General features: G+C 33.9%; 1 non-coding gene across 1 annotated transcript; it reads right to left on the bottom strand.

Annotated features, from left to right (window-relative positions):
• Positions 1–5,994: 5,994 nt before the first annotated feature.
• Positions 5,995–6,066, bottom strand: TRNAE-UUC. Its single transcript has one exon. It is a non-coding gene; the product is annotated as a tRNA-Glu (tRNA).
• Between the last annotated feature and the right edge of the window lie 5,858 nt (positions 6,067–11,924).

Genomic DNA, 11,924 nt, shown 5'->3' with positions numbered 1-11,924 from the left:
ACATGCACTACAGCCTCATGAGAACAAAATGGAACATTCTTAGCTTAAATTTTCTTCTTTTTTATTTTTAAAAGGGAGCAAGTTCTTCTTACTATATCGGTGGCTTCACTAGTAAAACGGGTATGGTAAAAAGAAGTTGCTAACATATAAATTTCCTAAACAAGAACAATACGACTTAACAATACTCACCAGTCATTAGTTAAGCAAAACAAAAGGAAAAAAAAAAAAAAATTGCGTCGCCGAAATCGAACCGGGTCCTCCTATGTGAAAGCCAGATATTCTAACCACCGGACGACAACGTAAGTTGACATTAGCTGTTCATACAGACTTTTAAATGAGAGTTTATGGATTCTTCAATTTGCGAAATCGTTCTATTCCTTTCGTGTTAGTATTGTTGAGGTTCGGTAGAGCTCCAGAGCTTTTGCTTTATGAAGGCTTCACACTGAATTAGCTGATGACATATTGGAGGCTTGTTTCTAAAATCGAGTCAAATTAAGTCATAAAATCTTGCTCAATGACACGCAAATCATGTTCGTGCCAAGTAAAATTTGGGGGGCCTGCATGCGTATCGTATATTTGTGACACTTTTTAACCTGTATTCAATTTTTAAAAATTATTGATTTGATAGTCAGCTGACAAAAAACCCGTAATAATATGACAATTACACCCATGACAAAAGATATAAAACCTGCATCACGCATTAATCGCGTGATCTGCAACTTTATTCGTGAAAAAAGATCTCCTCCTCTTCTCTCAGCAGCTTTATCAAAAAATTAGAAACTTATCCAGATTCATCTTCAGAATCACACTTGCATGAAGTTGTTTCACGTTGAAACTAAAACTTCATACTAATTTAGTATTAAGTTGTTTCTCATTGAAGCTAAAACTTCGTGCTAATGCATGCTGAAGTTATATATCCTGCGGTCTACAGTTTTGTCATGAGTTTTATCCGAAACTTCAGTCTAAACATGCTGAAGTTATTTAGTTCATTTGCTAAAACTTCAGTCTAAACATGCTTAAGTTTTTTTAGTTCATTTGTTAAAACTTCAGACTAAACATGCTTAAGTTTTTTAGTTCATTTGCTCAAACTTCAGACTAAATATGCTTAAGTTTTTTTGCAATATGTAATTTTCTAATGAGTTTTTGCTAATGCATGCTGAAGTTATTTAGTTCATTTGCTAAAACTTCAGACTAAACATGCTTAAGTTTTTTAGTTCATTTGCTAAAACTTCAGGCTAAACATGCTTAAATTTTTGTTTTGCAGTATGTAATTTTCTAAAGAGTTTGTGCTAATGCATGCTGAAGTTATTTAGTTCATTTGCTAAAACTTCATACCAAAACATGCTGAAGTTTTGTAACGCAGTCTACAGTTTTGTCCTGAGTTTTATCCGAAACTTTAGTCTAAACAAGCTGAAGATTTTTAGTTCATTTGGTAAACCTTCAGCCTAAACATGCTTTAGTTTTTGTCCCGCAGTTTGTCAATTGTCTTTTATTAAAGAAGGGCAAAATTGTCTTTTTAAAATGCTTTTAGCAAAAAAAAAAAGAGTACGGATGCAAAAGGAAAAATAAAATGGGTATAAATTAAAAGGGGGCGACCGAATAGGGTGCTCCATGCAATTTTTACGTAAAATTTAGACACTCATGGGCCATTAAGACACGTAATTACCTAATAAAATTTGGGATTACAGCTATCTCGTAATTTAGTATTATCTACCCATATAAGATGTGAGATTATAATGTTATGATATTCTTGCACCGAACCAAACGACCCTTATCGTTCACATCTCACATGTTCTCCCTTTACAATAAGCCACATGAGATTTTAATAAATACGTAATAAAATAGAAATTCAAATAATTTTAGAATTCCTTGAGCGTATTAAAAGTTATAAGTGTGTTCCTTAACTCTTGTTCAAATCCTGTTGAATCTCTTGCTTAGCTTTGGGTACCTCTGGAAAACAATTTCTCTAATCTTTTCATTCAATTATGACCTCACTTTGGTTTTACGATTTCATGTTCCTTATATTTCATAATTTTTTGTCTAGTATTCATGGAGTAATAAGTCTTAACACCGAGAAGTGCCCAGATAAAATGCAGCATTTATTTTAGTGGCCAACACATGGCTAATACTTCCTCGGTTCCAATTTATATGAATTTATTTCCTTTTTATTCTGCTTAAAAAAGAAAATCTTTTTAAATATGAAAAAAATTTAACATAAATGTGATGACACGTTTGAGGCTACAAGTTCCAAAATCTTAATTCCTTTGTCAAATGAATTCATACAATGGAACGTAAGGAGTGGTTGTTTTCTCTCACTTTTTATTTTTTATATTTAAAGTTTTGCTGGAAATCGTTACCCGAGTTTACTGTTTCTTTCCTTCTTTTAATCACTTGACTCAATAACATTCTTAACGTACTGAAACTAAATCCTACCTTAGTCTCAGTGGAAATTAGACAAGCCATGTTAAAATCAGAGGATTGACGTGAAAAAATCTAATGTTAAAAAAAGAAGAAGCTGAGCTAGTTTAAACCTCAATCACAATCGAGCTTTTCACTAATAGCAGTCTAACACCTTAATAGCAGAAGCGGAGCCAAGATTTGAAGCTTATGGGTTCGGGGTACTAGTTTTAAGTTACCGATTTTTACCTTCCTATACCATATATGAAACCTTATTACCCTCAATGTTTAAGGTTTGTGTTAATTACATTTCAGCATACCAAATTACCATTTATATACCATAATTCAAATTAGGGATATAATTAAGGGTGAATTTATATTAAGCGCTAATTTAGGACCGTATCTTCCCACATTTATCTTTACCCGTCTCTCCCCCCCCCCCCCCCCCCCCCTTGGAGATGGACAGTAGCATCAATAATCTTCAGATTAGTTCTCATTTACTTCCCCAAAAACCTTAACTTAGCGACCGTATCTTCAGATTAGTTCTTATTTACCAATTCTCTATTTACACGTACAAAACATCAATGTATCGTTATTTTCATTGACCTCTTTTTTTTTTTTTTTTTGGGCAGTGGCTGAAGGTTACTGGTTAACACAGTCGATTGAAACTCGAAGAAGAAGAAGAAGATATATTTCCAGAAATTGTAGATAAATTGTAGAAAAATTAAAAAAATTATAGATAAATTGTAGACTGTTTTTTGCAGAAGATTTTGTAGAAGCTTTAGCCGTTTTGGATTTGTGAAAACAGAAAACAATGCATCTACAATCAGAATACAAATAATCTACAATTTATCTACAAGATATCTACAAAATGGATACATTGAATTTTAATATCCCAATTCCCATTTCAATTGTAGCATAATTGACATTTTCGACATAATTGTAGAAGATTTTTAGAAGTTTTTGTCTTCCCAATCTACAATTTATCTACAATTTCTGGAAATATGTCTTCTTCTTTTTCTTCTTCTTCTTCTTCTTCTTCTTCTTCTTCTTCTTCTTCTTCTTCGAGTTTCAATCTGAAATTCAGTCAAAACCAAGTCTAATCTTCACCAAAACCCCTCAAAATTGAGATATAAACTCCTAAACATATTCCGAATTATTTACAATGACACCCAATCCAAACAAATAATGATTTTTGAAAACCCAAATTTGAATTCAAAGCTTTCAAGCTTTTAATGGTTATCAATGGTGGAAAATATATGGAAGAACAGATGAAGATGAAGATGAAGATGAAGAACAGAAATCTCCTTTCCGTTTTAATATTCTTCTCCTAAATCTGTTCAGAATATTCACGCCAAATCTGTTCAGAATATTCTTCTCCTAAAATTTAGCTCGCATAAATAGGAAGATACAACTGCTATTAATTAGCTTTTAGTGATTGGTACAAAAACTGTAGAAATAATGTGGACTGGACGGGTAATTTAGGAATTATGCACATTTTTTGTAATAAGGTTTCATATATGGTATAGATAAGAAAAAAATATATTCAATAAATTTTTTAAGACAAACATATAGATTGGGCCAAAGCGACTGAGTTCGACTGAACCTGTACTCGATTGACTAGTCCGCCCCTGCTTAATAGTTGTCAATGCACGATTCCAAGTTCAAGCACTAGGTAAGTTAAAGAAGCATGCCATAACTTTTTAAGCTGAATTCATATTTTTCGTCTTTAAATGATGTTGAAAAAAACAAATCATTTCACCATCGCCTCATCCTTCCACTCGAGATGTATAATTAAGAATAGTTTCTCCATATATTGTTGTAGTGTTCTGTTTGCCAGTATTGGTATTAATTGGCCAGGAGGACATTAATCATATTCATATATAAAATCATTAATATAATTGAGAAAGTCGTTAGCTTGTAATTGTCTTTCATTATTGTATAGTATTGGATTGGTACCAACCATTCTGACTTCCTACATGGAAAAGAATATATTCCATCACTATGTTTAATGTGACTTGAGTTCAATACAGTATATATATATATATATACTTAAAATTTGCAAGCAAGTTCAAAGATTCTCTTTTCTAATCTTTCTCTTCCTCTCTTAAATCAGACAACACTTCCAAATGGCTGAAAATGCACCCTAAAAAGCCATAGCCAATATGGTGTAGCTGTAGTCATGGTACCAGAGGTGGACCTATGTGTTATGTGGAGGGGTCACTGGACCCCGTAAACTTCAACAGAAATCTTGTATATGTATATGTGTATACCTTAAAAATGGTTAAATGAAATCGCTTAGCACCCTAAACGCTAAAACCCTTTAGGAGGCACTGATTGAACAGACTATTGTGCCCCCGTCGCGTTAAAATCCTAGGTCCGCCTCTGCATGGTACCACTACGTGCTCAAGGCCATCTCAACAAATTCCTCCACCTCTCTCGGCTCATCTCCTTGTACAATATCCATGTTCATTATATTGGAACCTATGCTCACATTCAACAAGCAAAAAGTCGGGTTCATGTTTGATCCTCACAAAATGACAAATACTATTCATTTCAAACACCCTCTTTTGAAACTCCCTCTCCAAATCCTAATGCTTCTCAAAAATTCCCTAACCATCTAATCCCTTCATTCTTTCCAACATATCCCACCTCCGCCAGCCACTTTGCTCTCTAGTGCATATATATGTAAAAGAGATGTTGGCAAGATGAGTAGTTCAAAGCATATAGGCCAAAAGAGATGAGGACAAGTAACAGTTTTTTGTGATATAAATCTCGGAAAATGGTCTTTTGTGATAAAATAGTCCAATATAGGACATATGGATACAGCCAATTTAGCTTATGCAAACTGAGAAATGTATAAATGGAAGATCATTCTCCACATCAACCCTGTATTCTGCATAGTTATACCAGATTAATTATCTATTAAGCTATATGTTCTTTAGCGAGAAATGCAAAGCAATCATCTCACTGGCAACGACCCAATATTATTAGGGTTAAGCTAAAGTCTAGTATAGAGGCGGTTCAAGCCATAAATAGATGCCAGGCCTTCAACTTGTTTATAATTTTAGATATTTTTGTTTAAAGCAAGTGCAGATTTAATTGCCTTTCACTTTCATTAGAATTTTTTCAACCAACTACAAAAAGAAGACCACATAATTAGTACAATAAATATTTAAATTATATATAAGAAGAGTAGCTTTTGGGGTCTTTAATTTTGTGAGGCCTAAAGCAACCGCTTTAGTGGCTTGGGGGTTAAGCCGCCTCTGAACTCTAGTACTACCCATTCTTTAAAAAGAAAAGAAAGGCGGAAAACAAAAAAGAAAAAGAAAAGCATGCTCAATCAGCTTGTGTTAATTCTACTCAACTAGTTTAAAATTTCGCTCGAGATTATTCAGATGTTGCTCTGAATAAAGTCTGACAAATTTCTTGTTGATAAAAATCACAAGATAGAAGATATATTGCAGTTGTGAAGTGCCATACCAAAAATAGAGTCCAAAATATATGCATTTATATGACCACGAAAAGCCAAAAGAGATTAATTGGAAACATTTACATGCATAGTACAAAAAATAACAAAAACAGACATAAAACAATTTCCGTTACCGGGAATCGAACCCGGGTCTCCTGGGTGAAAGCCAGATATCCTAACCGCTGGACGATAACGGAATTACTGCTAAAGATAGATATGATTTTATTTTTATCGACGAGCCTCCAACTCTGAATTTTCGGCACTTCTCCTGATTTAATTGGATTCAATTATTTGGGGTTTAATATTGAACTTATTAGTTTTAAAATTACTATTTCAAAATCAGTTACAAAATTTTAATGACTTCTACATATATTTTTTTGCTCTGTGTGTAAAAACGCTGGTGCCCTTGAGTTAGCAGATTGAGTAGCTAACTGCTTAAGCTTGAACATTAACAACGTAAGTGGTGGAAAAGAATACTCTTAATTAAACCTTAAGTTAATCGATTTCACCTTATTCTTCTGATCTTAGTTTATTCCTTTTGCGTTAATCACAATTCATCAATTATTCTCTGTTGTCTTTTGATATTTCTTATCTCATTTTTTTTTCCTGACAAATATAAAATCTAGGAGTTTGTCATAGCTTTCCAATAGGTAGCAGTAGGACAATCGAATTGGTGCTCGAGATGATAAAATATCTGTTAGGATATAAACTATTAGTCACGCGTTTAGATATAGTATTGATAATTAAAGTTTGTGTTATGTTATTTTATAACATGCAAATAATATTATCCATTTGCTTCTGCTGTTTGATATTTGTGTTCCATTAGTACCACAAGGCTAAAAGTTGTAATAAAGGGATAAATAAATTCTTTTCTTTTCTTTTTTTGAATAAGAATATACAACTAGAAAATATCCACTCCCTACTAAAAATCCGGGCAAAATCATCCAAAAAAAACTGACCAAAGTTGGTCGGTACTGGAAAATATGTTTTTTTTTTTTTATAAATTATTAAAATTTAAAAAAACCGGCCAACTTTGGTCAGTAATGAAAAATATATATTTTTTAAATAATTAAATATTAAAATTATCGACCAACGATGGTCGGTAAACTGAACAATGTATGCAGAAAACCCACCAAAGTTGGTCGGTAATGTTGAATTCTGGGAATTTTATTGTATATTAACCGACCAACATTGGTCGGTAATGTGAAATTTAATTTTTTTTAATTATTTACCGATCAAAGTTGGTCAATTTTTTGGGTTTAATTTTGCCATAAAATGCCTATTTTGGTAGCTACACCACCTGCCAAATAAAAACAGCATACCAATACCCCCAATTCACATCTAATAATCACCAATTCACCTCATAAAACCCCTAATTCACCACAAATCCAACCAAATATTCAGCAACAACAACAACAACAACAACCAAATATCCAATTAATACATTAAAACTAACAAATTAAAGTTCAATTGAACATCACAATCCAAAACCAAGCAAAAACTAATTACAACAAGTTAAAAATTGTTCAATCTAATTCAAAACTAGTTCTATTAGTCTAGTTCAAATTATATCAAAGTATTGGTCAAGGGTGTTTTCTACAACATCATCATCACCATCTGATGAACTTTCATCTACAAAACGGTATAGAGAACGCTCTTGTGGAGGACAGGAAGAATGATCACGGGGAGGACTGGAGGAACGATCACGAGGAGGACTGGAGGAACGATCACCTGGAGGTCGAGCCTTTGGCGATGACTCACGAGACCGGGGCAACGGAAAAGCTCCAGCAGAAAGAAGAGTTCTGAGTTGAGCTTGCATACCAAGGAATCGAGCATCTCTTGCCCTTTCTCTTTCCTTGGCTACTTCTAGCTCGGATGTAAGCTTTGACACTGTCTCCCGCATAGACGAGAGGCTCTCCCTATTAAGCTCATCGCCCTGTGAGGAAGTCCCTATTCCTTGCATTCAACACCTATAACGATGGAATTTTTTCGTAAGAAGCCCGTACACCTTCCCCCATTTTTGGACCGCCAATAGTCTCCAACCATAGTCTTTCAGCATCCTCATCCAAAGGTTGGGGTGTCTCACCCGATTCACCAGCTGGCTGACTACGAATGAAGTCCTCCACGTAACTTTGGTTGCGACGCTACATTATTTTAAGTTAAATTAGTATTTAAACATTCTTATAAAAGTATATTATAACACCTAAAGAAAATTGAAAGCTTACATATGAAGTCTCGGCCCGGTCCTCGACCCACCTACCTCCATCCCCCTCTTATGCGTGTCCTTGAATAACTCATCATGGCTCATTGGACGCCCATACTTCTTTTCCTGAAAATAAATTAATTTAGTTAATAAATAGAATTGATATACTTAGAAAAGTAAAATAATTTAATTAAGCAATTACCAATCTTCTTTATTGTCCCCAGGCTGATAGCATCCCCAGTGTGCAAGGAGCCTCCCTTCCCGGATGAACGATCTTTCTTTCCTTTTTTGCTCCTCTCTAAGAAATATGCGGTTTGCCATTGGCTTAACAAATCATTCCATAAATGCTCAAGACACCAGCCAGGCCTCTTGTTTTTCTTTCTACCATCCAAGAAATGATCCACCAATCTCTTGCGAGCTTTATGATGAAAATTTGTAGCCACTTCCGCACTATAGCCTCTTTAACCTAGGTATAAGAGGTAAATAATGCATCGCCTTTACAGCGACCATATTCCCGTTGGAAAGCCTCTTGAAATGAGGCTTTTCGCAAAATCTACAACTTTCTAAATTTGCATCATCTTTATAATATAACATGCAACCATCTTCACAACAATCAATTCTCATTGACGAAAGTCCTAACTTAGAAACCAATCTCTTTGCCTTATAGAAATCACCAGGTAAGTTGATATTTGGGTCAACTAGTTCACTCATAAGGTCAATGATAGAGTCCATGACTGCTTGAGAAATATTCCAATCATATTTGATACTTAGTACTCTAACTGCAACAGACAACTCAGAGTGCGAACTTCCTTCACGTAGTGGACGACTAGCTTCCTCTAACTGTTCATAAAAATATTTTGCAACATCATCAGGAGTTTGTTCAACATTTTCACTGGGCTCACCCCCGAAGTGCATCCTAGAAGCATCTGCAACCATATCGTGAATTCTAGAATCATGATTTGTATTCTCCACCGACCTACTACTTTCACCAACAACCATGTTATGAAATATTCCACGGCTACCATCGGTCTCTCCATGATTAGTCCACACAAAATAATTCTCTATAAACCCTTTCTATAAAGATGAAGCTTAACTAGCTCCGGTTTTTTAAACTTCACGCAATCGCAGATGACACAAGGGCACCTAATTACTCCTTCAATTTGGTATGGTGAAAGTGACATTGCATGTCTAATAAAGTCTTCAACCCCTTCTATAAAATTCTTCCGCAATCCCCGCCGATTAGGACAATTCCTATTGTACATCCAAATACGATGTTCCATCTATACAAATAAACAAGAACAAATTAATTTATTCTACAGTTATAAATTAATTAAATCTTTTTTAGTTAATTAAGATAATTAATTTTTCCTAATTACACCAAAATTAAATTTTAGTAAATATAATTAATTCTAAACTATAAGTTCAATTCATATCCTAAGAGTTTAAACATAAACTAAAAGTTCAATTTATATCCTAAAAGTTCAATTCATATCCAAAAAGTTCAATTCATATCGTAAAAGTTCAACCCATACCCTAAAAGTTCAATTCACAAGAACAAATCCTAAAAACTATAAGTTCAATTCAATCCTAAGAGTTTAAACATAAACTAAAAGTTCAATTTATATCCTAAAAGTTCAATTCAATTCATATCCAAAAAGTTCAATTCATATCCTAAAAGTTCAACCCATACCCTAAAAGTTCAATTCCCAAGAACAAATCCTAAAAACTCAATTCAATTCATATCCTAAGAGTTTAAACATAAACTAAAAGTTCAATTTATATCCTAAAAGTATAATTCATATAAAAAAAGTCCAATTCATATCCTAAAAGTTCAACACATACCCTAAAAGTTCAATTCACAAGAACAAATCCTAAAAACTCAATTAAATTCATATCCTAAGAGTTTAAACATAAACTAAAAGTGCAATTTATATCCAAAAGTTCAATTCATATCCTAAAAGTTCAACCCATACCCTAAAAGTTCAATTCACAAGATCCTAAAAACTCAATTCAATTCATATCCTAAGAGTTTAACCCTAAATTAAAAGTTCAATTTATATCATAAAAGTTCAATTCATATCCAAAAAGTTCAATTCATATCCTAAAAGTTCAATCCATTCCCTAAAAGTTCAATTCACAAGAACAAATCCTAAAAACTCAATTCAATTCATATCCTAAGAGTTCAAACATAAACTAAAAGTTCAATTTATATCCTAAAAGTCAATTCATATCCAAAAAGTTCAATTCATATCCTAAAAGTTCAACCATACACTAAAAGTTCAGTTCACGAGAACTAATCCTAAAAACTCAATTCAATTCAAAGTTAATAATTCAATTCTAACTAAATTATTCAACAATACAAACTTAAACATTCAATTTACACCATATGTAATCAATTCAATTAAAACAAGACCTAAACCCTAGATTTCAATAAAATGCAAAGTTAAACAATCAATTTAAACACTGATTAACTAATTCATAATTACCAAAACTTTAAATTTATAAAAAATAAATAAGTTGTATTTCTAACCTAGAATTTTTAGGAGGTGGAGAAGGAGGGGCGGCAGTGGTGGAGTCACTAGCAGCAGCAACTGTAGCGGCAGCGGCGATGGCGGGGGAGTGGCGACTCGGGGCAGTGGCTACGTGGGGTGGGGAATGAGATTTGTGTGAGAAAAATAGATATGGAGAGGGTGTTGTGTGTGTGAGGGAGAAGAGATTGAGGAGTATGAAAATTTTGAGAAGAAAGTAAAAGAAACGAGGGGGAAATCCCGTTTTCAGATCTAAAATTAGAATTACCGACCAAAGTTGGTCGGTAATCTTGCTCGGTACACTAAGTGTTTGACGGTTTGACTATTAACCGACCAACTTTGGTCGGTTATCTTAAAAAAAACTAATTTTTTTTGTGTTTTTATTTTTTAAAATATTATAAACTATAAAAAATTATTATAAACTATACGCGTTTATTTTATTCACATATATATATTTATTATAAATAATTATAAACTATAAGCATAATCTTTATAAATAATTATATTAACTAATTACTTTTAATAAATTATAATAGCACCTATTTAAGTTAAATTTCTAAGTTATAATTAAGTATACGAGTAATTTCACACACACAAAGACACACATACACTATATTGCTGACATGATCCTGTACAACCAACCCGCCAAATTCCTCGAAATCCTTCTGTTTGACTTTCATGAACACTCTGAATCACTAATCACATTCACCTATCCGACCTCTTACCGTATAGCCGGTAGAATTCTTCGCATAAGCTTCGTCAACACCACGCGACCACTAACCTGCTCACAGGAGATAACCCACCTGTGGAAATTACATGACGACATCTCCCAAAGATGCTGCACTGCACAATTACTACAAAATCCGTAACCCAACCTGAGCCCATGCTCATACGCTAGCTATACAAGCCCATTCACTCCTCATGGACATCAGCTAAATGTGCGACAACACCTTCCAATTCTAAGTTATATTAAATCCTTCTTCATATCAAGCAACTCCCTTTCTGTTGCATCCTATCTCCCGACGTATAATAACCAATATTTCGAATTAAGCCCGTTGACCCAATCACCGTCCTCTAATATTCCCAAATCACTCTAAACTTTTCCTCAAGGTGTGTAGTCATCCTGCCACTGAACCCATATGCTACTCTGCCACTCTCCCACTTTGGCCAAACCCCTCTTCTTTAGGAAACTACTCGACTTCGGCTTTTTACACCTGGCCTTCTAGAAATTTAACCACCGCATGACACTTTTCACATGTCCTTTCTCATCCTTTGCTGCTCAGCTGATGCCTTAGATCAAATCTATCTCGGTAGCACTTGAACC

Source organism: Nicotiana attenuata, unplaced genomic scaffold, assembly GCF_001879085.1.
Source record: "Nicotiana attenuata strain UT unplaced genomic scaffold, NIATTr2, whole genome shotgun sequence".
In the NCBI taxonomy this organism is placed as follows: Eukaryota; Viridiplantae; Streptophyta; class Magnoliopsida; order Solanales; family Solanaceae; genus Nicotiana; species Nicotiana attenuata.
The sequence above is the reverse complement of the archived record's forward strand: the minus strand, read 5'-3'. Positions and strand labels throughout refer to the sequence as shown.